Source organism: Budorcas taxicolor, chromosome 1 (genome assembly GCF_023091745.1).
Source record: "Budorcas taxicolor isolate Tak-1 chromosome 1, Takin1.1, whole genome shotgun sequence".
NCBI classification, from domain to species: Eukaryota; Metazoa; Chordata; class Mammalia; order Artiodactyla; family Bovidae; genus Budorcas; species Budorcas taxicolor.
The window spans coordinates 1,299,238-1,326,499 of record NC_068910.1 but is presented as its reverse complement, the minus strand read 5'-3'; the positions used below and the strand labels follow the sequence as shown (position 1 = coordinate 1,326,499).

At 60.1% G+C, this 27,262-nt stretch overlaps 1 protein-coding gene across 1 annotated transcript in view; it reads right to left on the bottom strand.

Annotated features, from left to right (window-relative positions):
• Positions 1–27,262, bottom strand: part of EEFSEC (eukaryotic elongation factor, selenocysteine-tRNA specific) — a 109,165-nt gene that overhangs the window by 19,842 nt on the left and 62,061 nt on the right. The gene's annotated exons all lie outside the window — the stretch shown is intronic.

The following is a 27,262-nucleotide window of genomic DNA, read 5'->3' as shown; positions in this document are numbered from 1 at the left end:
CCACAGTCTGTGCATCATTCACGCCCTGCTTAGAGCGAACGATGCGCCATGATGCTGGGGCCCCGCGCTGGGGGCTGGGAGAGTCTGGTTGTGTGGGGGCAAAGGTCAGGGAAGACCTCTGCGGAGGCCATGTCTGAGCTGACACCCTGATCACAAGAGCCAGCTGTGCGGGGCCAGAGAAAGTCCACTCACAGCCAGGGCGCCTGGAGGTGTGGAGGCGGCAGGGGCTGCAGCGGGGGCAAGGAGTGGGGCGCGGCTGGACACCACCAGGGGCGACGGATCTTACTTGTTCCCAAACCTTCACACGCCCACCCAGCAGCACACTTCTGTGCCCAAGGCAGCTAAATCAGGAGCAGGCGCAGAAAAGGCCCCACAAACGTGTACAGCGCGAGAAACGCGTCTGCAGAGACCCACGTCCGGGTGACGAGACCATCAGAGGACCTCTGCTTACAGCAGCAGAGGGGCAGAAACCCCCACCAACACCCTCGGCGGAAGGCGGCCCCCCACCGACACCCCCCACCGACACCCTCGGCGGAAGGCAGCGCCGGCCACTAGGTTTCGGGCGCCCAGTCTATGAGGTCGGGGTGTGGAACCCCCGTCTCCTCCCCGTAGAGGAGGGCTGGGCGGAAAGAGCCTGGTCCTTCCCAGTGGAGCCTGAAAAGCCAGTGTTTGTTTAAAGACCATTAACCACCTAACCAGGAGGTCAGGGGGCAGAGAAAGTGAGAGGAGCGGTGTCAAAAGCCACCGTCAAGATCAGTCAGAAAGAGACACCCTGCAGGGTCCGTGCGGGCGCCGGGACGCGGCCTTCCAGGAATGTGGCGCGGGGTGACCGGGTGACCTCGGAGAGATACCAGCCCTGCCTGGTGCGTGGGGCCCCACCAGAGCTGTCCGCGGGCCTCACCCTGGCCGTGCTGCGGGCCTGCTCCCCAGCCCCGTGATGCGCTCACCGCCCTCCGCAGGGTCCTGTCCCTGCAGCGTGCCTGCCACACCGTGTGTGGGGGGCACCTGAGCCTCCACGGGGGAAGCACCCGCAACACTCGAAGGACCGGCGAGGCGAGTGACAGCCCCAGAGGCGAGAGACGGGGCGGTGGGCGGCGGCGGGGAGCTGGCAGGAGGGAGGAGGAACACCAAGCCAGCCAACACTTTTGCAAACTCGAGCTCATGCCTGCTAAGCAGTTTGGCCCTTTCTGATGAACAAACAAGCTTTACCATCCTCTGGGTCAGTTATTCTTCATAAAACCCTACAAGGCAGGTCAATATTTTTACATTCAGTTTTATGGATGAGAAAACAGAGGTTTTTGATGTCTCCAAGGTCACAAGGCAGATAGACTGGGACTTGGGCTGATCAGCTCCGGGACCTCGAGGCAGGCCTGGCTCCTGGCCTGTCCCCTGATCACCCGGCCAGCTGACCTGGGGTGGTGCTGGGGGCCTCAGGGTGGACACCCCCACCATGGACCCAGGAAGAAGGCTCTGGGGCTGGAGGCGGGGGCCAGCCAGCTCCCCTGACCCAGCAGAGCTCAGCGGTGCCTCCTGATGGCCAGCCCGGCAGGCTTCAGGCCTGGCCCCTCAAGAGCCCCTCAGCACCCCACTCTGTCCAGCAGGGCCCCAGCGGGACGGGCTAGTGGGAGAGCAGGCGGATGCCTGTCGGCCTGGCCCCACTCAGGGGCTCTCTCAGGCTTCTGAGCCTCTGTGCCGCGCTTTCTGGTGTCTGCGGCCCTCGGCGGAAGGCTGGGCTCACAGTGGCCGGGGCGCTTTCTAAGGCCGCTGAACGCCGGCAGGGAAGTGGCCCAAGGCGGGGTCCCGAGGCGTGCGTCTCTGCCCTGCACAGCACCAGCCTGCAGGATCAGACACCCAGCCAGCGGCGGCGAGGGCAGAGGAGAGACATGGTGTCCACAGGACGCTCGTCGAGTGACAAGCTTGTCCTCACCGTTCGCCCAACCACCCCCAGACGGCTCCGGCGACCGCACTTCACAGATCCGGGATTGAGGCCCGGGGGTGGGGCACGTGCCCGTCTGGAAGCCCCTCTCCCGTCACCCCACACACGTCAGCCCCACCAGCGCCCACCAGCACTGCAGCCCTTGACCCGGCTCTCTGGCAGCCTTGTTTCTGCAGCACAGGACACAGAGAAGCCAGAGCCACAACCCACGCGGGGGGCCAACACGTGGGGGGACCGGCCCCCGACGGCCTCCAGAATCAGCAGATACTGAGAGAAGGGGGCTGAGCCGCGCTTCTGATGGGCGAGGTTGCTGTGATAATGGCACCGGCCGTAATGAGATTGGAACCCTGTTATCCGTTTCTGTCCACTAATGAGCCTGGAAGCTCCTGGCTGTGCCAAAGGCGAGGGTCAGGGCCCTGTGACTGCATCAGCGCTTAATGAAATGTAAGTCGGGAAAGGAGGAGAGACGCACAAGGTCGACACTAACAAGCTTACACCAGGATCAGTTACTGCAATCCAAAGAGGCTCAGACCGGAGGGAAAAATGAAATCAGCTTTCAAAGATCCGTCTAGGTTTGGCTCCATCAGACCTGACCAATTTGGTTTAATAAGGTTTCAATTTGGCTGCTCTTATTTCTCCCTCGTCTTTGAGCTGGGCCGGGCACAGATAAGACATCCCCCGCCTGGTACATTAACTGCGTCCTGCACAAAAAGCCAAGCTCAGGACGCCGCTGCGGGGAGGGCGGCCTGGGCTGTGGGGGCAGCGGGTAGGCCCCGGGGGTCAGTCCCCACCCACTTGTACTCTAGAGGAACAAACCATTCAGAGAGGTTCGGGGTCAAGCAAGGTGCCCAACGGCCTGTGCTCCCTCCTGGGACTGACCCGTCTGAGCCGCCACTCGTCCTTGGCTTCAGTGTGGGGTTGAAGGCCCCGAGGCCTGACTCCGGCCTTGCCGCCCTGGAGCAAGCTCCAGGGAGTCTTCACGTGTCCCACCACAGGCGTTCAGAGCCACGTGAGCACTCCGCGAGGCGCAGGCGCCTGCGAGCATCCAGGGCAGGGCTGTGCCGCTGGCCTGCTCGACGACTCATCCCCTTGCCCTGGGCAGGCGTTGCTCCTGTCAGGAGCGGTCTCTGCAGGCTCACACAGCGGCGGCTGGGCCGCACGGTCTGTCCAGGTTGCTCCTCCTGAATGCCGCGGTCCCTCCTCCTCTTACCCACACCCGTACTTGTGGGCACGTTGCCGCAGGGGGCCTTCCTGTCGCGGCCCCCTCGTGCTTCCCAGCACCGCCACGCAGACCCATGGTGGGGCGCACGACTGCCTCAGTACCCCTGATCGCCCACTGCCGCGGCCACTCACCCCCAGCAGCGCCGGGAAGCGCCTTCACGCAACCCTGCAGGCTGTTTGCTGCCGCCCGGCTGTTGCCCACTGGGACAGGGCTCCTTGGGGGGTCCCTGCTGCCCCCACTTCACCCTGAGGCGAAGGGGCGAAGCTCCTCCCCACAGCGGATGGCCAGGCCCAGTGGCCTCCCAGGCGAGCTCCCAGGGAGGTGACATCGCAGGAGGTCAGGCCAGCCCCTCCCTGTCCTGGCTCGGTGCCCCAGCCCCTGCCCCTGGGCCACCGGCACCACCAGGAGCTGGGCCTGGCAGCGCTCCCCCGCCCCCCCCACCCGGCCTCGTCTCGGGAGGCTCTGCTGCTGCCCGGCGCTGGGCTCTGCTCCATGCAGACATCCTCGGGGGCCTCAGCCAAAGCCAGCTGCCCCCGGGGAGGAGAGTGAGGAGACCTTCCTCTCAGGGGCCCCTGCTCAGGAACGAGACATGCCCCCTAAGAGGAGGAGGCCGTCTTCAGAAGCCTGGGGACCCACACGTGTCCCTGGACCCGAGCGCAGGCTCCGACGGGGGCTCTGCCTGCTGGCGCGTCTGTCTACTCCAGCCACTGCCCCGCCCCCAAGTGCCTGGCCAGGCTGCATGCCCGGAGCTCGGTCACCCCCAGGCCCATGTGCACCGCCCCAGCTCAGGCCCCGACCGGAGTCCTGGGGACTCAGCGAGCGCTGATACGCCGTCAGGCCCCACGGCGGCGCCGCACCTGCACGCCTGGCTCTGCTCTCTGGGCGCCTGCGCCGGGCGAGCGGCTGCCCATGGCAGGCCATGCCACCCTGCTGCCTGCTGGCCCCTCCTGCTGCTGTCTTGTGGTGGGCACCCGGCAGGCGGAAGGGGGATCGGGTTTCCTACCGCGGGGCCCAAGAGGCCCCGCCCCTCCACCGCGACCTCACAGACTCACCCAGGTTCTTCGCCACCCAGTCTGGCAACAATGGAAAACCGTAAAAGTGACAAGGGGCCTGCCAGGAAGCTCCACGCTCCTCCTCCCAGCCACCCTCCACGCATCTGTCATCCCATAAAAGTTTAAATTGAATTACAACGATGTCTGATTCTCCTGTTTTCCATACAACTGGGGCTTTAATTGTTTTTAACGACATCCTTGGGCTTTTTGGGGGGTAAGGAATCCTTGGGAGGTGAGCCAAGGGGGCCAGTTCTGACCCGGGGCTCAGCCTGGAGAAGCATCCCAAGCAGGGACACGGCCACACTCGGGCTGTGGAGAACCAACCGGGTGGCCTGGATCCTGGGCAGGCGACGGGGTTTCAAAGGACGAGCCCACTCGGACGAGACCAGGGGAGTCTCAGAAATGAAAGCACAGCCTCTCCCTCCCGGGCCCCTCAGGGCAAGCTGCGGGCTCACAGTGCCGGGGGAGCCTGCCAGACCATGGGCCCCGGAGCCCAGCAGTCCCAGGAGGTGGCAGAGGGGGGCAGGTGCAGGACGCCAGCTGCTGGGGGCACAGAACCGCTTCTAAGTTTTAAGGTTCGTGGAAATTTTTGTGTTTGATGCCGTAATATGTCCATGTTTGTTTTAAAGTAAAAACAAGGCTTGGGTGTAACTGCCCTCTTGGAAACTGCCACTGAGGGAAACCGACCCGCTGGGCATGGCCTGCCGTCCCCGGCCCGCGGGGGCAGCCACCCCGAACGCCCGGCCACGGAGAACTACACCCGGCAGCTGTGCAGGCTCAGGGCTGCAGGTGACAAAGGCCAGGGCCACTCACCCGCTCCCGACACCGGCTGAGCTTGGGGCCCCAGCCAGAGCTGGGGGACCGGCCTCAGCGCGTGAGGGCACCTCAGCCCCGCCGAGCCTGGCCCGCGGGGAGGACGCCGAGGACCCAGGGCGTCGTGGGACGAAGAAGAGGCTCAGCTAAGGCTGGCAGAGTCTCTTCCACGCCCGAGAGAGCTCCCAAGACACCGGTGAAGCCTAGGCTGACTGGGTCTGCCTGGAAGTCAGGAGAGGGCTCTCAGGCATGGAAGGTTCCCAGGCAGACAGCCGACATGCCCACCTGCTGGTGGGGCTGCGAAGGACCCTGTCACGCTATCTGAGGAGCGCAGCGGCTGCAGGCGAGATGGACAAAGATTAAACTCAGAAAGCTAGAACTCGGAGGGGAGAAAGCCAAGCAACTGAGCACCCTGGGTGGGGTGGCAAGTCGGGTGGCGTGTCCCATCAAGGGGCCAGCTGGGCGTAGGGGAGCCAGGGACGCACGAGAGGCCCAGCACAGGTGAGGCAGTGATCGCGGCGGCGGCAGGCAGACCCCAGCCGCCTCCACGCCCGCGGCCTCGGGGGCGCAGCGCGGCTCTAGACCAGCGGCCAAGGTCCACTCCGGCCTCTGGCCTGCAGCTTGTGGTCTGCAGACCCTCTGCTGACGTGCTAACCAATGGGCCGCTCAGACGCCTGGGGACCTCGTCACCTCCCCCCGCCTCTGCTGCCGTTCAGGGAGCACCTACTGTATACCCTGGGCAGTGTTCCAACAAGCTCACCTACACCGGCCTACTCAGCCCTCACACAGGCCCGAGGAGTCGCCGGTCTCACCGCGACCCCCGTGGAGAGGGGGCAGACGGGGCCCAAGGCCTCCCCGACAGCAGCGGTGGGCTGGGACGCAGACCCTGCGGGGAAGCTCTGGGCCAGGCCTCCCGGAGGACACGGGATCCCGCGGGAGGAGGCTGGGGAGCGGCGGAAGCGAAGCTGCTTCGTGAACTTGCACTTGAGGGCAAGGGCCCCAGTGGCGCAGGCTCTGCGGCCAGACCTCCCGGGTCCGCTCCCTCGAGCCCGCCCATGACGCTGGGCACACGGGGCTTGCCCTCTCCGCTTCCGCAGATGGAAAATGCACCCGCCTCCCCAGGCAGTGTGGGGGATTACCCCAGGTAATCCACGCAGAGCCATTCACACGGCATCAAAAGCCAGGAACTGTTTAGTAAAGATGAGCCATGAACACGATTACTATTAATACTGTGCCATCAGCAGAAAGGAGACGCACACCCCAGCTTCACTGGGGTCGCTGTGACGATGAATTCGCAAGAGGACGTGAGGGCCAGGGCTGAGCCCGACACGGGGCTCCAGGGCCCGTGCCCCCTGAAGCTGAAGGACCGGGGGCTGCAAACGTCTCTGCAGAAGGCCAGACGGCCACCACCTCGGGCTCCCAGGCCCCACGGGCTCCGTCGCAGCTGCGTAGCTCTGCCGTCGTAGCACGAAAAGCTTTATGTCTGAGACCAGGTGGTGGGCAGTGGCCGGCTGACCCTGCCTGGCTCTGAGCCACCTGGGAGAGACCTGGGGCAGCCAGACAACTTGCCCAGGCCCGGCTCCGCCCGATCCCCCGTGGGTGCTCCTGAGCGGCTGCATCAACAGAGCTGGACGCCCTGCGGGGCAGGCCGCCATCGACCGGCCTCCCTGGGTGGTCACCTGTGAGCACCCCCCCAGCTCGGGGCACACAGCACAGGCCAGGCCTGGTCCTGCAGCCCGGGGCAGGGGGCGGGGGAGACGGCCGTGGGAACAGAACGCGCCTCCTCTTCTGCGGCCTGCATGCGAGAGCCGCACCTCGCCCTGCAGAGCGGACAAGAAGGACGCGCGGCCGCCCCCGGCTGGGTGTGGGGCGATTGCTATTCCAGCCCGTCTCCTAGGAAGCGGGGAGAGGTTGACCCACTCGAGAGGACTTCCAGGAGCTTAAGGGCGGGAGCTTTGCGCAAAGTCTGTTTGGGGTAGACCGGGTAACACACAGGCCAACGGGAGTCATGTTATATCGCAAATAAAAATCGGCCCATGAATATACATAATCCCCAAGGCAATTCTCCCAATCTCACGACGGCAATGGAGCCGCCCTCGCTCACTGAGGCATGAATATTTACCGTCCTCTGGCTTTACTGCTCTCGATCTGGGTTCAATTTTGCAAATTAAAATGAGGGCCGTGTGGATAGAGAGATTACAGGAGAGCCTCCTGAAGCCTGCTGTCCTCGGCGATGCAGCCGGCACGGTCAGTGGCCCCTTCCTGCTGGCAGACGCCGCGGCCTCGAGGATCAGGAGCTGGAGCCGTGGGGCAGGGGGTGCGGACGGGTTGGGACCGGGCGCCTGGGCAGCGGGCTGATGGGCCCCGAGTGTGGAAACGTGTCACCGAGGTGGGAAAGGCGTGTGGCCAGCCCAGGAGCCTTGCCTTGAGCAGCGGAGCGAGCAGGGGCTTTGACGCAGGCAGGCTGAGGCTCAGAGCCTGGCCAGGACGCGGGGCCGGGGTGCGTCACGTCCCCGCTCCGGCCTCGGTGTTTTCATCTGTGAAGTGGGGATGAACACCGCCTCGCCCAGGCCAGGCGAGAGAGGGGGACTGTGCAGGCACCGGCAGGGTGGGCCCGGGGGTCTGCGGCCCACAGGCAGGGGCCAGACGGCCTGCTGGGGCAGCGATGCCAGCCACTCTGCCGTGCGCCAGGCAGTCCTGGCCCCTGTCCAGCCGGGAGGCAGGGCGGCCCTGGCGCTCCCACTGGGCCTTGCTGAGAGAGGGCGCGTCCTTCTGTGTCCTGGGTGAGAAGGCAGTGGGGCACGGCTGGAGCAGCAAGGGGTGAAGGGCGCCTGACGGGGGCTCAGGGAACCCGCCGTCTGCCTGTCCCAGACCTGGTTCCCTAGAAACTGAAAGCCAGAGAGAGAGCCACTTAATCTGCCCCTGTGGCTCCGAAAGCCAGCTGGAACAGAATCTGCATGGATTTGGTCCAAAACTCCTCTGCAAGGACGGCACCACCACGGCCGGAGTGCTGGCTGTGAACGCGAGCCCGCAAGGCCCCTGGCTCCCCCGGCTCACGTGGTCCTGGGCAGCAGGGGTCCCCACGCACGTGGACAGCTGGACCAGGCGGTGCACAGACCAGACCCCTGCGCGCGGAGCCCGTTGTATGCCCGGCCCTCTGCAGGGTGCGAGGGGGCCAGGCACCAGGACATAAGCCCCCCACCCCAGTGCTTCTGGTACTGACGGTCACTCCTTCCCGGGCACCGTGCACCAAGGGCTCTCCTGGGGCAGCAAGGACACCAGGGCTCGAGGGAGAAGCCTTGGTACCCAGCTGGCAGGGACTCATTTGCGGGGCCTGGAGGTGGGGGGCAGCTCACGTGGAAGAGGGGTGCATGTGGGGTGGGGGCGGGGGCTTGTGAGCACGGGGCCTGCGGGGCCCTGGGGGTCGGGCAAGGCTGCAGCCTCACCTGCTGGCTGGGGAGGTTGGAAGACCCCCGGGCAGCCCGCGGGGACAGAACTCGACGGCAGGACAAATGGGGCTGAGGCCTTGCTCACCCGTGGCCTCCAGAGCACTCGAGGGCGCCACACACTGTGGGCCCTGATACTCAGCGTTCACTTGCGGAGTGAGGGAAGGAATAGAAGGAGGGTCTGCACAGGGGAGGTGGGGCTACAGCAAGGTCAAGCCGCTGGGCGCGGAGCGCGGAACCTGCCGGGTCTGCGGGGCTCACGCGGCCACTGGGGCCCGGGACCAAAGGGTTACTGGCTGTGCTCGGGAAACCCGGAGCCCCAGCCTGACTAGACGTCGTCTATTTTCCTTTCTGCTCTCTTTGAGACCCCAGATGTGCTCCTGCACATCAAAAGAGAGCAACTTATAAAGTCAAACTAAATCAAGGGCTTTTGTTCTGAGGCATCGTTGCCGAACTAATTATTCCTGTATGTTGTTTAATGAAACAGCGATGCCATACGTCAAACCAGGGAGCAGGATGAGCACATGAGTTACAGGGAAGGTCGGGGCTGGGACTATAAATTTAACTTTTCCTTAAGAAGAGATGAAACAAGCTGGCCAACTCCCCGCTGTCGAGTGTCACGCAGGGAGAATGATGGCAGCGTGCGCTGAGGGAGGCCGGCCAGCCGCGGAGGCTGGGGCACCGCCGGCCCCCGCTCCTCTGCACCCAGCTCCAGGCGGCCCGGGCGCGCCTCATCCCCTATGCGGGGCCTCTGGCCCCAGGACCACGTGACTCCGCCCACGGGCCAACCGGTCCAGGAAGCCGGGACCAGCTCTGAGGAGGCGCTCACGGAGGGCCGTGTGCGGCCAGGGCCCCGGGGCAGCCGGGGAGCCCGTCCTGGGGGCATGACGGTGCCGCACCTGCCTCCTGTGGACTGGACCCAGCGTGTCACGGGACACAGCCACAACCAGGGGCCTTTACTCCCGAGGGCATGTGCGCGCCTGCGTATGCATGCTTGTGCGCGCATGCATGTGTCTATGTGTACCTGTGTGTGTGCCTGTGAGTACATGTGTGTGAGTGTGTGTGTGCCTGTGTGTACGTGCATCTGTGTGAGTGTGTGCCTGCGTGTACGTGCATCTGTGTGAGTGTGTGCCTGCGTGTACGTGCGTCTATGTGTGTGCCTGTGTGTGTGCACGCCTGTGTGTGTGTGCCTGTGTGTATGCCTGTATGTGCATCTGTGTGTGCATGCGCCTGTGTGTGTGTGTGCCTGTGTGTATGTGCGTTTGTGTGTGTGTGTGCGCCTGTGTGTATGCCTGTGTGTACGTGCATCTGTGTGTGTGTGTGCCTGTGTATACATGCGTCTGTGTGTTTGCGCCTGTGTGTACGTGCGTCTGTGTGTGTGTGCCTGTGTATACGTGCGTCTGTGTGTGTGTGCGCCTGTGTGTACGTGCGTCTGTGTGTGTGCCTGTGTGTGTGCACGCCTGTGTGTGTGCCTGTGTGTATGCCTGTGTGTATGTGCGTCTGTGTGTGCATGCGCCTGTGTGTGTGTGCCTGTGTGTATGTGCGTTTGTGTGAGTGTGTGTGCGCCTGTGTGTATGCCTGTGTGTACGTGCATCTGTGTGTGTGTGCACCTGTGTGTACGTGCGTCTGTATGTGTGTGTGCCTGTGTATACGTGCGTCTGTGTGTGTGTGCGCCTGTGTGTACGTGCGTCTGTGTGTGTGCGCCTATGTATACGTGCATCTGTGTGTGTGCGCGCCTGTGAGTGTGCGTGTGTACACACAGACATCAAACAGATGTGCACATGCCTTTAGCACTGGTCCTCTCTGGGAGCAGCTCCTTAGGGAACTCGGCTTTTAGCTTCAGGGGACAGTGTGTGAAGCTCCCCGCAAGTATGCATTTCCACCATAACTGAAAAAGGCAATACATAACACCGTTCTTCAAAGCGCGGATTCACAGATGAGTGGCCTTGGGACCTCCCTGGTGGTCCAGTGGTTAAGAATCCACCTTCCAATGCAGGGTATGCGAGTTTGATCCCTGGTCGGGGAACTAAGATCCCACGTGCCCCGTAACAAGGATTCCACATATCACAACTGAGACCAAGCACAGACAAATAAAAAGTCAAAAGAAGAACACAAGCGGCCAGAGCCTGTGCCAGACACCCACGCTGAGGGTGCTCAGAAAGGGCTGTGCTCTTCCCAGCATTCTGAGGCGCTGCGGAAACGGCAAGCCTCCCGGCATCACACAAAGTGCTTCAGGAAAATTTAAGAAAGAAAATAACGTAAGGACAATAGGAAGAAACAATATAGCAACAAGCTAAGCGCTTGCAAAGACACAGGATATATTTGTGAAACTGGTGCTCCATGCGCCAGAAATACTGACATATTAAGTAAAAATTAAAGAGTGATGTCTGCCATACACGAATATATAGCCTATAACACAGGAAGGTGAATGAAAGGGACTTCATATAAAAGTGAAAGAATTACGGTCGATTTCCCTGTCACTCTTTCCTGTATTTTTCCCACTAGCTATATACACTGCTTTTACGATCAGGAGAAAACATGTTCAACAGAAAAGAAGAAAAGATTTTAAGAAGTGCATCCAAATCACGGCCCCCAGTCCTGTGGCCTGTGCAGGGCAGGAGAGGGCTGGGCAAGCCAGAGGCACCGGCAGGCTGGGTGACCCGCGGCCTGGGCACTGGTTCTTTATGTGGCTGCACTGGGTCTCAGGTGTGATGTGTGGAATCTTTGTCACGGTGCACAGCCTTAGTTGCCCTGCAGCATGTGGGATTTTAGTTCCCCAACCCGGGATCAAACCCGCATACCTTGCGCTGGAAGGGTGGGGCCTCCACAGGCGGACCCTCAGCCTCCCGTGCCGATGCTGCGGGGGCTGCAGGCCTCTGCCCAGCGGGAGTGGCTGCAGCCTGGCCACCCCGGGTCCCTCCGTCCTCCCAGGCACGTCCTGTCTTCTGAACGCATGAGACAGAGGCCACGGCAGCCGGAGCCTGGCTGGCAGCCTTGCCTGCCCTCGACAACCTGCCTGCCCTGCGGCCTGAGAGCGGCTGCCTCCTGAGCATGTCTGGACGTGGACCCCCGGGCCTGCAGCCGGTGTGAGCGCAGCCCCACCGCGAAGGCCCGGCACGAGTGCGGTGGGGACGCGTTGATGGTCCACCCGAGCACCCACAGGCACCTGCGTGGATGCTGTCAGCCCACAGCGGGGAGGCGGCAGCGTCTCACCCGGACCCTGTGGGGCGCCTGGTCCCCGGGTGTTAGTGGGTCGCCTGCAGTGGGACCGAGATGGGCCCCACAAGGCCACGTGACAGGACCGAACCTGAGTTCAACCAGGACCGCCCGAGTCCCCGGGCCAGGCCGTCTTCCTGAGGAGCTGACTCTCTGCAGGTGTCCCCAAGAGCCACGGTGATCCGAACGCCGCCTCTGACTGCTCTTCAGACGATGACATGGCTAAATGGTGAGGAGGGAAGACAAAACCTGACCCCCACCCCCCACTGAGGCCTGGCACCCAGCCATGTCCTGTGAGCAGGAGGCTGGGAGCCGCAGTCTCCCGCCCGGCCACCACTGCACCTCGGGGAGCTGTGAGGCCCACCACGGTGAGCTGTCCTGGGACGGGACCTACCCATCTCTCAACGGCTCCTCATTAGCTGACGTTCCAGTTTTCAACAAGCAAGCACAGCCCTGTCCTTCCTGGAGGGCGCGGGCCAGTCCTTGGGAATGCTGGCACGCTCCCGATGGGTGCTCAGCCGAACAAAGGCTCCCCTGTCCCGGGTGCAGGGCACATGTGGGTAGCAGGGTCTGTCTCCCGCCTCCGCGTGTGGCCGCAACGGCAGAGGGACTGGGCATCATGGCGGTGCCCAGGGCTGTGGGGGCGAAGCCAGAAGGGAGGACGCACAGAAGACGCTCAGCCTGCAGCCGCCGAGGAGCGGCCGCCTTCCCGCCGCAGCAAGGCCCCTCGTAGAACCTTCCCGACACAGGCCTCCCGGCCGCCACGCCTGAGCAGCTGCGGCAGCGCTCTGCGCATCCTCCACGAGGCCCCTGGGGGCTGATGGCCACGCACGAACCTGACGGTGGCCTGGGCACCATCCGGGGGCTGGGACCCCAAGACGGAGCAGCTGGGGAGCTTCGCACGAGAAGCAGAGCTGAGCAGGAGAGCTGACTCCCACGTGGACCTCGCCAGACTCCGGGCCAGTCGGAGTTTGAAGGATTTCCAAGAGCATCTCCAACAGCTTGGGGAGGGCAGAGCAGCTGACGCAGGGCAGCAGCCGCAGCAGAGGGCAGGTCAGCACCCCCTCTGAGCCCTCTCCAGGGGGCACAGGCCAGGAGGGGGCCCTGCCAAGCTCCCTGGTCATGGGGGTGCACGGGCTCCACCCGCACACCGGAGGCCTTGTGTCCTGAAGGCGGTGGGCCACGGCTCTGAGCTAAAGGCTGCCCCCTCCTCAAGAAGCCCTGGGTCCCTGCCTTTCCCAGGCTCTCTCCTCGCCGACCACCCCCCAGACTCTTGCTTTGCAGGGAAGTGGCTCCACCAAGGCAGGGGAGGGGCCGGGGGCAACCACAGAGGGGAGCCCCGGGCCTCGCGGAGGCACAACCCATCACATGCCCCGCATGCCAAACACTGCCCGCTTCTGCAAATGGCAGGGATCAAATTCCTGTAAAGACAACTACACTCCAGTGAAGGAAGCAGCTGTCAGCGAAAGGAGCTGCACGGTTAGTCCTCCACCGCACACCACTGTTCTTCCGCGTGACTTTGGTCTGAATCCAATGTCTAATTTTTCACATTTTTTCTAGGGCTCTCTCCTGTGCTGTGAATAACCTTTGTTCACTTATTTTCCAGTTAGTTCACGTTGCCGTGTAGTTTGTTTCCTTACCAGACTGTCTCGAGAAAATCTGAAAACTTTCCTGAGCGGGCCTTTCCCCATGGAGCGTGCTTTCCCACGGCCGCACACGCACCAGGGAGAGAAGGGCAAACACAGGACACCCTGGGACCTTCTCCCGGCCTCACTCAGCGCAGGGCAGGGGGTCCTGTTTGCTGCCCTTGCTGAGAGGCTCGGCGGCTGGTCTGAAGACGGCACGGCCTGGGGCATCGGAGGATGCGGTGCGTGCGCTCCTCAAGGTGCAGACACTGCCTTGGGCCCCTCGCGGCCACACTGAGCTGCTGCTTCCGTTTCCTTCCCTAAACGTGTCTCTTTCCCTGGGCCCGTGCAAGTTACATTCGGACGAGAGGGCTGGGAGCCAGGGCGCAGGGTGTGGCACGGCCCCCAGCAGAGCCACGTGCTCCCCTCGGGGCGGGCCTCCAGGAGCGGCAGCCCCGCAGGAGGGCACTGGGCTGGCGGGACCACCACGCCCCCACCCCCCCCACACCCCAGCCTTGGCCACTGGGGCCACGAGTTCTCACTACCTGCTCGGACCTTCACACCCAGTCACAAGGGCTGAGGGCAGGATCCACGGTCTGTTGCAGCTAAAACTCCATGTGTGAATGAATCCCAGAGGTGCTTCCCTGCACCTATTCCCCATCTGAAAACCGGGGAAGGGGCCTCAGCTGCCAGGCCCCAGTGAGCTCTCAGAAGCAGCAGTCCCCTGCCCATCCCCCACCAGGCGGGTCTTGACCCTCGACTTCCTGCCCAGCCTTCCTGGCTGAGCCAGCCCTGGGGCCTCCCCGGGCTCTTACCCGCAAGGACTTGCCTGCAGGCCCCACGCTGGGCAGACCTGGCTCTCTGGGCAGCTTCTCGCCCTTTCCGTACCCACCACTCATGCCCTCCTGTCCCCGGATGGACCCGGACCCCTGGGAAACATCCAAACCTCGTCTTCTCTACAAGGCCCTCGCCCCCTCCATCATGGGGACGGCCACGCTCTGCCCAGACCTCCTGGCAGCACATAGCCAGCCACCCCAGGTCTTCCCACGACCTCAGTCCCTGGTCCAGGTGGCGAGCAGGCGCATGGGAGGCCCCCAACACCGCCCTTCCCAGCTAGAGAGGACAGAGCTGCCACCCAGGGGCATAGCGGGTCCTGGGAGGGCCGTCCCGTGGGCTCTGACACCAGCGCTGTGAGATGCGTGGACACTGGCCTCTGTGCTGGAGGAGCCACCCCGTGGGCTTTGACGCCAGCGCTGTGAGATGCGTGGACACCAGCCTCTTCTGCACGGTGGGGCTCAGAGCAGCAGCCCCGGAGGGTCCTTCAGAGAGTCAGCGGGTGGGAAGCCCAGCTGAGCACACGCCAGGAGCTCGGTGGGTGTGTCTGCCCCCTGCTCACGCCTCCCTGCACCCCGGACGCCCAGATGGGGGCTCACACCTCACCAGGGTGGACCTGGCCCCAGAAGGCCTGAGCTCCCAGCCTGGACAGGCCCGCCGGCTGGGCCCCTGCAGTCCGAGTGGGCAGGGCCCTGCCCATCGGGCACCCAGAGGCAGAGCCGGGCTGGAGGCTGGCTTGCAGCCCTTTCTCCCGAGGCCAGCTCCGGGCCGAAGGCAAAGGCCTGAGCTCACTGCCGAGGGCTCGGCTTCCGTAGTCGCGCTTCTCTGCCCGCGCAGAGACGCTCTGCTTGCTGCTGGAAGGCTTGCTCCCCAGCCCGCGCCCCTCACCCACAGCACAACCGCCAAGAGGGACCGAGGGATGCTCAGGGCAGTGCTGGAACCAGACCGGGCAGGCGCACCTGCAGCCGTCATCAGCATCCCCCAGACGGAGCGGGGCCAGGCCCGGCCTGCAGGCAGAGGAGGCCGAGCCCCGCCCTGACGTGCCCACGGCGGCAGGGGTGAGGCTGGGCCGCTCCCACATGGGGCGAGCTCGGGACTCAGGCAGAGGAGGCCGAGCCCACGGCGGCAGGGGTGAGGCTGGGCCGCTCCCATGCGGGGCGAGCTCAGGCTGCAGGCTTGTCTTGGAGCCCAGGGCTGGGTGCGCCGACTGTCCCCAAGCAGACAAAGCAGCCGGGTCGTCCAGCCGACCGGACGTGGGCCCCAGAGGAACAGCCGGGAGTGCGGACATAGCCGCCCCCCAGGACCACCCTGGGCTGGGGGGACTCCGGCTCCAAGTCCTCAGACGTCCTCCCTCCAGCAGGCCCCCGAGTCCCTCCTCCTCACGGCGGCCTCAGACAGTCCACCCCCGGGACAGTCTGCAGTGGACCCCGCACCTCCGCGACCCCCATGGAGGAGCCAAGCCTGCCCCACACTCAGCACTGAGGTCGTGGCCCCAGGAGGTGAGGGCTCGGGACCGGGTGGCCTTTTTCCCCCGAGTCTCTGGCTCCATCTGCTGTTTCTGACAGTCACGAGGAGCCGGAAGCAGTGTCCAGAGGGCGGCCCTCCCGCTCAGAGGACAGGCGGGGCAGGGGGGTGCTGCTCGGGAGGCTGTTTGCTTGACCCCTGAGCCCGCCGCGGTCTGCTTCCAATTAAGTATAAGAGTGAACCTGGTTACTAGGTTACCCTCCTTGCCACAGCTTGTCCAGAAAGCCAGAAATCATTTCACACAGGCTGACCTGGGCTCTCATTGACGGTGCGACGGCAGCTACACGTGATGAGCAGAAGGGACACGGGCTGTGGAAGTGGAGAGCCCTGGGCAGGGGGCAACCACAGCCCACACGCGGTCGCTTGGGCAGCTCTGGAAAACTCACCTCCCTGGACCTGCTTGGCTCATTTGCCAAAGTCAGAGCAAGAAATATCTTGAAAAGGATGGCATCGTGCCAGTTAGCGATATAACTTGTACAGTAAACAGCGCATAACGTTTCGGTTGGAAAAAACTACCCACTTCACAGACAGGGAAACTGAGTCCAAAGAGCTCCAAGGGACTTAAGTATTCATTTTGATTCTTCAAGGCCATGGTGTGTTGTACTGCAAATAAGAATCACCTCTAAACAATATCCTGGCTTCCCTGGTGGCTCACACAGTAAAAGCGTCTGCCTACAATGTGGGAGACCAGGGTTTGATCCCTGGGTGGGGAAGATCCCTGGAGAAGGAAATGGCAACCCACTCCAGCACTCTTGCCTGGAAAATCCCATGGACAGAGGAGCCTGATAGGCTACAGTCCATGGGGTCGCAAAGAGTCAGACACGACTAGCGACTTCGCTTCACTAAAACAAAATGACTCAGAGATGTTAGAAGTAAAAAAAGAGATCAAGATTAAAAGGCCTGAACTGCCAAACTGAAATCCAACAAGCTTGAATTCTGGGCAGAAAAAGCTGAAATGAGCCCAAGGGCCACTGGTGATTCAGGAAGGTCTTAATCCACAGGAAGAGGTGAGTCGTGAAGGGTCAGAGACCACAGCGGGCCACAAGGTGTCGGGGGCAGAGGAGAAAGGGTGGGAAGATGATAGGAGCCGCCCCAGCGAGCCTCCAGCAGACCAGAGGGCGAGCACGTCAGAGCGGACGGGGCAGAGGGAGCCGCCAGCTCGCACCGACACCCACACACGTGACGCACGGGAGGCGCTTATCTCACGCGTGGTAACAGATCAGTCTTCTTCCTAAGAGCCCCTGGAACATGTACAGAATCATGTATTAGGCCACGAAGAAAAGCTCAATAAACTGCAAACAGTCAGCATGACACAGGACACGTCCTCCCCCAACGGTGCAATAAAAACTCTAAATGCAGAACCAAGCAAACGGGAAAAAACGCAACCGGGAAACAAAGATCTTCTCATTAAGCAACTCTCGGGTCAGAGGAAGGCTGGAAACAAGTGGCGGAACACCTAGAAAGTAGCACGGAGCAGAGAGCGGAGTGCAGCCCAGGCGGGGCTCGGAGCGGACACAGCCGCAGGCGCAGCGGCAGCCACGCCAGGGAGCCCGAGCAGCAGAGGACCAAGCCAGCAGAGGGGCGCAGAGCAGCGGGGGCAGCCGCGGCGCTCACTCAGAAAAGCGGACAGCCGAGCCGACAGGCAGATGGAAGAGCTGTCTCTTAAAAAGCGGTAAGGCACAAACACAAAATATTAGACGGGAGAAACGGAGTGACGACATACGGAAAAGTTGGGAGGTTTCACTTGCGAAACTCAATGCAAACAGATTTGAAGGCATGACTGAAGCAGAACATTTTCTAGGAAAATCTTTTACCAAAACTGTCCCTGGAAGAGATGGGAATCAAGAAAACCAACAAAAAAGAAAAAAGTCCACAGTCACCAAAGTGCTAAGCCCCCAAAAGCACAAAGTTCCAATCAGTCACCAAAGTGCTAAGCCCCCAAAGCACAAAGTTCCAATCAGTCACCAAAGTGCTAAGCCCCCAAAGCACAAAGTTCCAATGGTTTCAGAGACCTTCAGCCTTCCAAGGGACATACAACTTATTTAAACTGTTTAGGAAGAATAAAGAATGAAAGCTTCCAGATTCTTCCCGTGAAGCTGGTATTCTGATGCTCAAGGCTCGAGTGACAAAGGCTGACACCAGGCCTTGTGATCACGGCTGTTAATGTAAGCACTGCGCCGACTGGAGGGGCAAATGCAGCTCGGTGGGGCATTAAGTGAAGAACACGCTGCAGTTAGGCAGGGTGTACCCGGGGCTGTACCACCAGGAAAGTTCCGCTAAGAAAGAGCACACGAGCAGGTCAAAAGGCAGAAATCACCAGTCACTCCCAAAGATGCCAAACAGGGTTTCCATGATATTTGACATTAAAACCTGACTTTAAAAAATTAGAGGAATGAATATCTGCTTCTTAGAGAAGGAAGATACATGATACGAAAAGCTAGGCCTCCTTTGGATAGAACATCGGGCACATTCTGTTTGCAATTATAAACAAAGGATGCCTGCCACTCAGCACTGTTCTGGGCCCACTGAGCAATGTAATAAGATAAAAGAAGGAAAGGGGAGGTCTAAGCGTTGAAAACAAAGAATGGACTTGTCCCTGTTTGCAAAGGATCGAATTATATACCTAGAAAACTCAAGAGAATCCATGGGAAAAAATAATAAAAACTGCAGAGAAGTCTGTCTCAGTAAAGCAGTGCATTATTCATTAATATTAAAGAATGGACAGTCTTTCTGTACAAAGACAAATTAAAAATTACAGTGAAAGGAAAGGCCCAATTGATTAGAGCAACCAGAAAGATGAAATGCTTAGGTAAAAACTGAGGAAATGCCCAGGATCCATTTGAAGGAAACTCAGAATCTCCAGGTGAATGGAGAGACACGCAGTGCCGTCAGAAGGGAAGCCTAGAGGCTATAGAGATGTAAGCCCTCTCGGAATAGGTTTACGTTCAGCTCCATTTCAATCTCAACATCGAAACTGCTTTTCGGCAACTGAAAAAATGATATTAACGTTCATCTGAAAGATACACGTGCAGTCACAGCGACAAACACCCGGAGAAAACCAGGTGGAGACACGGGGCTGGGAAGAGGCAGAAGCCAGCCTCAGCCGCTAAAGCCTGTCAACACGAAGCTGAGAGAGGACCAGACCCAGAGAGACAGCAGTGTGTCTGGAGACCAGAGAGTAAGTCAGTGAAAGGCAACCAGGCGGCAGGACAAAGCTCGGAGAAGCGGCTAAGCCCACGACCAAGGCGCTGCTTCAAACGGCGCCGGGGCCACCGGGCTACTGTACTGAACAAAGTCCAGGAGCAACGGCGGAGAAATGAAAGCGAGAAACAACTTCAGGAGAGAGCCTGAGTCCGTCCCGCTGGAGGCCGTTCTGAGGAGGGCAGAGCACGGAGCAGAGTCCTGGGGCTGACCCGTCAGACGCAAACGCGCGGAAAGGACCAGAGACGCGCGAGCGGGAGGGGGCCCGGCAGTCGCAGCGCCTGACGCGGCCGACTCGCTCACGGTGGAGGGTTTACAGCCAGGAAGCGAAGGCGACGGCCGGCAGAGACGGCCCGCAGGCAACCTACCGGCAGCAAAACCCGCAGGGCCGGCGATCACAGAGAGCGAGCTCGTCCGTAAGCTAGGGGAGTGGTGCTTGGCGGGTCCGGCAAGGAAAGCGTGACTGCTGCGGAAGGGTCTGGGGCCGGCGGGCTCACGAGAGACTGCAGGGCTGCGACTTCACACCCCTCTGCTGCAGGCAGGGGAGGCGCTGAGCATCAGAACGGTAAACGCGAGGTCACACCGCGAAGGACTGATCCGCGGGTATTCTCACACGAGTCCCTCGGGACATCCGAGGCAGGCCGTTCAGGCCGCATCAGCTGCAATTGTTAAGAGGACAACTGTCCGTCAACAGGGGTACGCAGCAGGTGAATAAGACGCAGTGCCTTCACATGACACGCTCTGTAGCAAGCGGCCAAAGGGAGACAGGTGTGAGCACACACACCAACAAACACCGCAAAGGCTACGGCGATGAACGAAACGCAAACACTGTTCTGAGTGTGCTATTAACAGAATTTTACACATATGTGTGTGTGGGTGCACACACACAGACACACACACAGAGTTGTGTGTATGCCTAACTTTGTGAGAAAAGTTTAGAAAAGTCAGCAAGCCTGGCTGGGGTGGGCCTGGCTGGGGTGGGGGGACCTCCCCTCCTCAGCTGTAACCTTCGTGCTGTTCGAGGGCTGTGAGTGGGTACATGACTGATTTTACAGAAACCAAGGAGCATCTGGGAAAAGAGACACTGGGCCGTTTTCTCTTCCTCTTTCTGTGCAAGACGCTTTTTTCTTAGGAGCCACACTTTTTTTTCACATTATTTTAGGATGCTGATTTTTTTGACCGCACGGCTGCAGTCAGAAGGCTGAGCGCAGGGCCACCCTCTCTGCCGTCAGCGTCGCTGGCGGGGAGCTGACAGCCCACCACGTCCCCCTCCCTGCTTTGTGGACATGGACACTGGCATCGTCCCGGCTTAGTCCAGGCCCGCGGTTGCAGCTCCGGGAACGCTATGCTGTAAGTGATAACAGGAGCTAAGCGCGATTAAACTAGCATCTCCCTCCACAGGAGGGCCGGGGAGTCGCACCGCTCTGGGGACACCTTCCCACCTGCCCCCGGCCCCATCCCCCATTTGACCCAGGATGATGAATGCTGTGCCAGGAAAGCTATCGTTACGACCAATCCGCCAGGAAATGGAGGGAAATGATCTAATTTTGACAACTAAATGAGCTTTGACAAATGACTTAACTAACACTCTAACCAACCTGCCCTGATAAAAATCAGGCAGTTTTTCCCCTTCGATGAGAAAGTTTGTCTTCTTCACGTAGAAGTCAGAAGCCACCCGGGCCTGGGGTCAGCGGCCACTCCGCACAGCCCACCTGCCCTGGGCCCTCCCGGCCCCGAGACGACCTAGCCCCCATACGTCACCCAGGGCCCTGATCCCCCTGCCCCCAGCTCCTGTCCCCACAGCCTGAGGAGGCTCGAGGTCGGGACACAGGGTGGCCGTCCAAACCAGACCCTGGGCTTGGGCGACGGGGGGCGGGAGCGGGGAGAGCGGGGGGGCCTGGGCACACGGCCCCCAGGTCCTCAGCTGCTCTGGGTGGGCACAGCGCTGGTCACGGCACGGCCCTGACGGGGCACACCCCTGGCCAGGTCGAGCCTCCTTGGACGCTCCTGCAGCACCCAACACCGAATAACATAATCACACAGTTCATCTCAGGGCCTTTGATCATTACTGCAGCCTCTCAAGACTCAGAGCGCTCGACACACGGGGGCGTGTGGCTTCTGTGCGGGGCTGACTCCCTGAGGCCGCACACACACCGCTCGGGACCTCGCACCCCCTTCTGCCCCCGGGCCCACCCGCCCAGCTCCTGGACCCCCGCGGTCAGTGAACACTCAGGAATCGGCAGGGCAGCCGGGAGCTCCTGCACCAGGGTCTCCAGGGGAACAGGGACAGCTGCCGGCTCTGAGCCCAGCACCTGGGGGAGAGGCCAGGAGAGGGGAATGGGGACAGCCGCCGGCTCTGAGCCCAGCACCTGGGGGAGAGGCCAGGAGCCCCGGGTCGGTAGCTTCACGAGCCGCGAGTCTGCTTTGCTGCTGTCTTCAACTTTAGAGGACGCACTCTTTCCAGCCACGGGAGAGTCCCCAGGACTGAGGCTCGAGGCCTGAGCGTGAAGCCCCGCCCCACGCCTGAAGCGGGCCCTGGGGAGTGGGGGGTCAGGAGGCAGGAAGCCCTAGGATCGCGAGGAGAGTTCGCAAAGACTCCAGGTCACCCAGGGCCTCGAGCTCTCTGCGCAGGGCTGCCCTTCCACTGCAAGGTCGGAAGGCTCCCTGCCTCTTCACACAAGGGAGGCCCTAGAGACAGAGGTGGAGGCCCTGCAGACCCTAACTCCTCGGGAAGTTGTCGGATCTAACCCTAAACAAGGGACGGGGGAGGCCGGAGCGGAGACCCGCACCTCCCAGTCTCGCGAGCCTCATGGGACAGCCCACGTCTCCCTGACCCCCGCGCCCCCCTGCCCACGACAGTGAGCGCTCCACGGGCCCCCACCGCACACTCTGGTCTCCCAGGAGCTCCGCCCAGCCTCGGGGGCCCTGGGCGAGGCCCTCCCTGGTGGCGGCCCAGCTGGGCAGTGGCAGAGGTCACAGGTCCCCGCCGCCCGGGGCCCTTAGGCAATGCACTCCTGCAGGCTGGCTTGGGCCTCTGGTGGTCGCTGCCGCAGGGCAGGTGTGGGAAGGAGGGGGTGGTCTCACGAGCGCCCGGGGCTCAGGTGCACACGTGCGGGCCTCGGGGGCCAGGCCGAGAGAGGAGACCCGGTCGGCTCCCGAGTAGCCCCATGGTGGCAGCCCAGGGCAGTCAGCTCAGACTCTGCTCTGGCCTCTGCTGAGCTGCCTCCCAACCAGGGAGGCCGGGAGGCCAGACCCTGCAGGCTATGTCCCCAGGTCCTATCTACAGGTCCCGGGGTGGGCTTGGGGCGCCCCCAGCAGAGTGACGGGGGAAGCGCTGGTCTGGGAGGGGACAGCCCCTCTAGCTCTGCCAGGACCCTGCTCCCAGAGGCCCCGGGCCAAGTCAGCCCTAGGGACCGGGCCAGCCCACCCCCCGCTTTCCGTCCTCCCCGAGAGACGCGTGCGGGGGCTGGGGACCATGCTGGACACACTGCTGTGGGCCTGTTCTCCCCCGACGGCACGCGACCCCTTCAAGCATGGGTCCTTTCTTGTCCCCCACCCCAACCCTAGCCCCAGGGAAAAGCCAAGAAAGTCTGAAAAGAGCGGTGGCTGTAGGAAGGCCACGTTGTGCAGTTGGGGATTGTTGACTTTGTAAACAAACCAATGGCAATAAATTATGCTGAACTTTTAATAAGATGCACATCATATTAGGCCTGTATTTTTGCCAAAAGAGAAAAAAGCGATGGGGGAAGTAGAGAGAGAGAGAGAGAAATGCCTTGAAGTAAAGATCACAAAAGGGTTTCCTGTTATGAGATGCGGATGCATTTCCTTGACCAGAAACAGACTGATCAAAATGCCAAATCAGAAATTATGAAAACTACAACCAGGTGACAGGCTTGAGCTCGCTTCCTCTGCTGCCCGGCCCCGAGGGCAGCCTGGGGGTCAGCGCGGCTCGGGCAATGGACAGCGGCCTGCGTTCGGCGGCACCAAGGGCCAGCGCTGGGCAGGACACGTCTCGGAGCGCCTGGACCCCGAGGAGCAGCTCCTGGAACCAGCCCCCTTCGCTTCTCTCCAGTCTGGACGCCTGAACGAAACACCCCCTGACCAGGCACGTCCCCACGCGGGGCCACAGGCGCACACTCTGCAGCCACACGATGCCCCCGCCCGCCCAGCCCATGGGACGTGCCCGCTGGGGGCGCAGCGCAGGCCTGAAGGGCACACAAGAGGCCCTCGGTCCACACGGCAGCCGCACGTGACGGGGGGCCGTCTGTGTCTGTGCTCTGTAACGGTAACCACGCAGACGGCAGGCCGCGCGTCGGAGCGCAGCCCCGGCTGCTCCCTGTTCCCGCGTGTCTACACACGCTGCTGCCCGGGAAGCCCTTCCCTCCTCCACTGGGTGACGCCAGAGTGGCCGCTGGTCTTTAAGGGATGGTCCTCCAGCCCCCGGGGTCCCTCCCTGGACAGACCTGCGCCTCAGAGCAGGGCTGGGTCACACTCGGGTCCGGGTGTGGCTAAGGCCACACCCGCTTCGTGCGGAGGAGTGAGCTCACTCGCTTTTTTCCCTCTAAGCTCCCCTGATGAGGACGAACTTTCAGGAAGACGTGGCTCTCCCCGCCAGCCCTTCAGATGCCAAGTCCTGGTGGGTCAGCCCCGGGGCACAGCACGGGCTCTGCGGGGGAGGACGCCCAATGAGCAACCTGGCCAAGGCCCTCAGCCCGGCCCCAGGGGGCTCTCCACCTGAGCGCGCCTGGGACACTGGCACAGCCTGCCCACGGGGGCCTGACTGTGGGCAGGGTGCACTGCGGGCACAGAGCAGCCTTCTCATATCTCTTGCTACTTTGAGTCAGGAAAAAAAATTAGGCAAAAAAGATAGGAAACAGTCATATGTGTTTCCAGGAAACATGACTGTTTACAAAGAAAGTTGTAAGGATTCCACAAAACAAGCACCAGATTCAGAGCCGACTTTAGCAAGATGGCAGGATACAGGGTGAACATATAGAAACCGATTTTATCTCTTCACTCTAACAGCAAACAGAAAATTTCAAAGCACTGTTTAAACAGTGTCAGATAAAACACTTGGCGATAGATTTACTAAAACACTCCAAGACTCTGCACTGAACACAAGACGTTGCTGAGAGAAAATAAAGACCTAAGGCAATGGAGAGGCGTGCCACGCCCATGGACTGGAGCATGTGATATTTATGAAACCTCAAGTGTCTCCAAAGTCTGCTATGGAGTCCATACAAATGACAATCAAAACTCCAGTACATATTTTTTTTTAAAAATAAAGTTGATTTGAAATTTTACATGGATGCAAGGAACCTAGAGGCCAAAAAAAAAAAAAAGAAAAAATCTAAAAAGAACAAAAACACTCACTGATTTCAAAATACACTACCTGACTTCAAAATTCACTGTTCAGTTCAGTCGGCTCACTCGTGTCTGACTCTTTGCGACCCCATGAACTGCAGCACGCCAGGCCTCCTTGTCCATCACCAGCTCCCGGAGTTCACCCAAACTCATGTCCATCGAGTCGGTGATGCCATCCAGCCATCTCACCCTCTGTCGTTCCCTTTTCCTCCTGTACCCAATCCCTCCCAGCATCAGAGTCTTTTCCAATGAGTCAACTCTTCGCATGAGGTGGCCAAAGTACTGGAGTTTCAGCTTCAATATCAGTCCTTCCAGTGAACACCCAGGACTGGTCTCCTTTAGGATAGACTGGTTGGATCTCCTTGCAGTCCAAGGGACTCTCAAGAGTCTTCTCCACCACCACAGTTCAAAAGCATCAATTCTTCAGCACTCAGCTTTCTTCACAGTCCAACTCTCACATCCATACATGACCACAGGAAAAACTATAGCCTTGACTAGACAGACCTTTGTTGGCGAAGTAATGTCTCTGTTTTTTAATATGTTATCTAGGTTGGTCATAACTTTCCTTCCAAGGAGTAAGCGTCTTTTAATTTCATGGCTACAATCACTATCTGCAGTGATTTTGGAGCCCAAGAAAATAAAGTCTGACACTGTTTCCCCATCTATTTGCCATGAAGTGATGGGACCAGATGCCATGATCTTCGTTTTCTGAATGTTGAGCTTTAAGCCAACTTTTTCACTCTCCACTTTCACTTTCATCAAGAGGCTTTTTAGTTCCTCTTCACTTTCTGCCATAAGGGTGCTGTCATCTGCATATCTGAGGTGATTGATATTTCTCCTGCCAATCTTGATTCCAGCTTGTGCTTCTTCCAGCCCAGTGTTTCTCATGATGTACTCTGCATATAAGTTAAATAAGCAGGGTGACGATATACAGCCTTGACGTTCTCCTTTTCCTATTTGGACCCAGTCTGTTGTTCCATGTCCAGTTCTAACTGTTGCTTCCTGACCTGCACACAGATTTCTCAAGAGGCAGGTCAGGTGGTCTGGTATTCCCATCTCTTTCAGAATTTTCCACAGTTTATTGTGATCCATACAAAGGCTTTGGCATAGTAAATAAAGCAGAAATAGATGTTTTTCTGGAACTCTCTTGCTTTTTCGATGATCCAGCGGGTGTTAGCAATTTGATCTCTGGTTCCTCTGCCTTTTCTAAAACCAGCTTGAACAGCTGGAAGTTCACGGTTCACGTATAGCTGAAGCCTGGCTTGGAGAATTTTGAACATTACTAGTGTGTAAGATGAGTGCAATTGTGCGGTAGTTTGAGCATTCTTTGACACTGCTTTTCTTTGGGATTGGATTGAAAAGCTACGGTAATCAAGGCAGACGAGGATTAGAATAAGCGCAGACAGATGAACAGTACAGAACAGGGTCCACACACAGGCCCGGACATATTAACTAATTTCTTTCTACAAAGATCCCACTGCAATTCAATAGGAAAGGCAAATCTTTTCAATAAATGGTAATAAAAAAATACAAAAAATAATAAACTTCAATCCCTTCTGCATCTCATACAAGGAAATTAATCTGGGATGGAACACAGAACAGAACATGGAATATACAGCTAAAACTATAAAGCTTCCAGAAGAAAAACAGAATACATTCCTAACTATGGGGCGGGCACAGGAAAGATTTCTTAGGGACAAAAAAAAAAAAGACAAGCCATGTACTTGAAAATCGAGGAACTGAAGTTCTCAAAATTAAAAACCTTCGAAAGACATCATCAAGAAAATGAAAAGGCAAGCTACTGCCTGAGAGGAATCACCTCAATATACGTTATCTGACAAAGGACACATGTCTCCATCAACAGGAACCTCAGACCCAGAGAAAGATGAACAACTGGGTACAGAGATGCGCGAAGGGCTGAGCAGTCATTTCAGAGATGACCGACCCGCCGACCCGCACGCAAGAGGACAGCGTCCCGCTTATTCCACCTTGGGGGGCTCGGTGGCCATGCGCGGGCGGAGGTGGCTGCAGGGCAGCCTGTGGTGCTGGGGGCGGGGGGCGAGCACAGCCTGCGGGCGGTGCGGGCGGCTCTGCGCTATCACCATGTGCTGGGGAGAAAAGAAGGTAGCGCTCAGCCCTCAGTCTGTCTTAGGAGACAGAGCTTCCATGGGAAAACACCAGGGCACAAAAATGTGCTTACCAAGGCATCACTAATCTAAAGAAAGAGCAGGGACGGGCCTGGGAGCGCACATGCTCCTGGAAAGAAGCTGGGACGGGCCTGGGAGCGCACATGCTCCTGGAAAGAAGCTGGGACGGGCCTGGGAGCGCACATGCTCCTGGAAAGAAACTGGAAGCGGTGCCAGTGAGGGACACGCGCTTCTCATCTTGGCGGAGCCTGGATTTTTCCATCAGGAGAAAGCCATCACCTACTTTTCTAACAATCAGAAACTAAGGTTAAGACTGGAGGGGGTGTTTCGCCACCTGATCTGCCAAGCTAGCGCTCAGAGCTCAAGCCGTCTGCAAAAACGGCGACCTTCCTGTAGCCAGGGATTGGGGCTCAGGGCCAGTGGGTGCCCATGGACTGAAACAGCGCCCGGGGCCTGGGCTCACAGTCTAGCAAAAGTAGCTCCGCAGACAGGGAGGTGGGCGGAGAGAGGGCAGGCCCCTGTGGGAAGGGGCTCCACTGAGCTCCTTGGTCTGGATGCACCTGCATGGGCGGGTGGAGAGAGACGGACGGACACGTGTGTGTCTGTAATGACAGACGTGCGCACAGCTTGTGTGCACACTCGGTCTCCCAGCTCAGGTGGGCGAGAGGCCCAGGCGCAGGGACAGCCCAGCCCCAGCCCCTGGCCTCATGCCCGGTGCTCCCTGGGGAAGCAATGGGCTCCCTGCGGAAAGGTCTGACCCCGGGGCTGGGAAGGGGGCCCGCAGCAGCCTGCGGCCCCAGGGATGAAGAAAGGGCTCAGAAAGCACATCATGGGGCTCGTCCGGCGGACACAGGAGCCTGACGAGCGGGGATGGCTGAACAG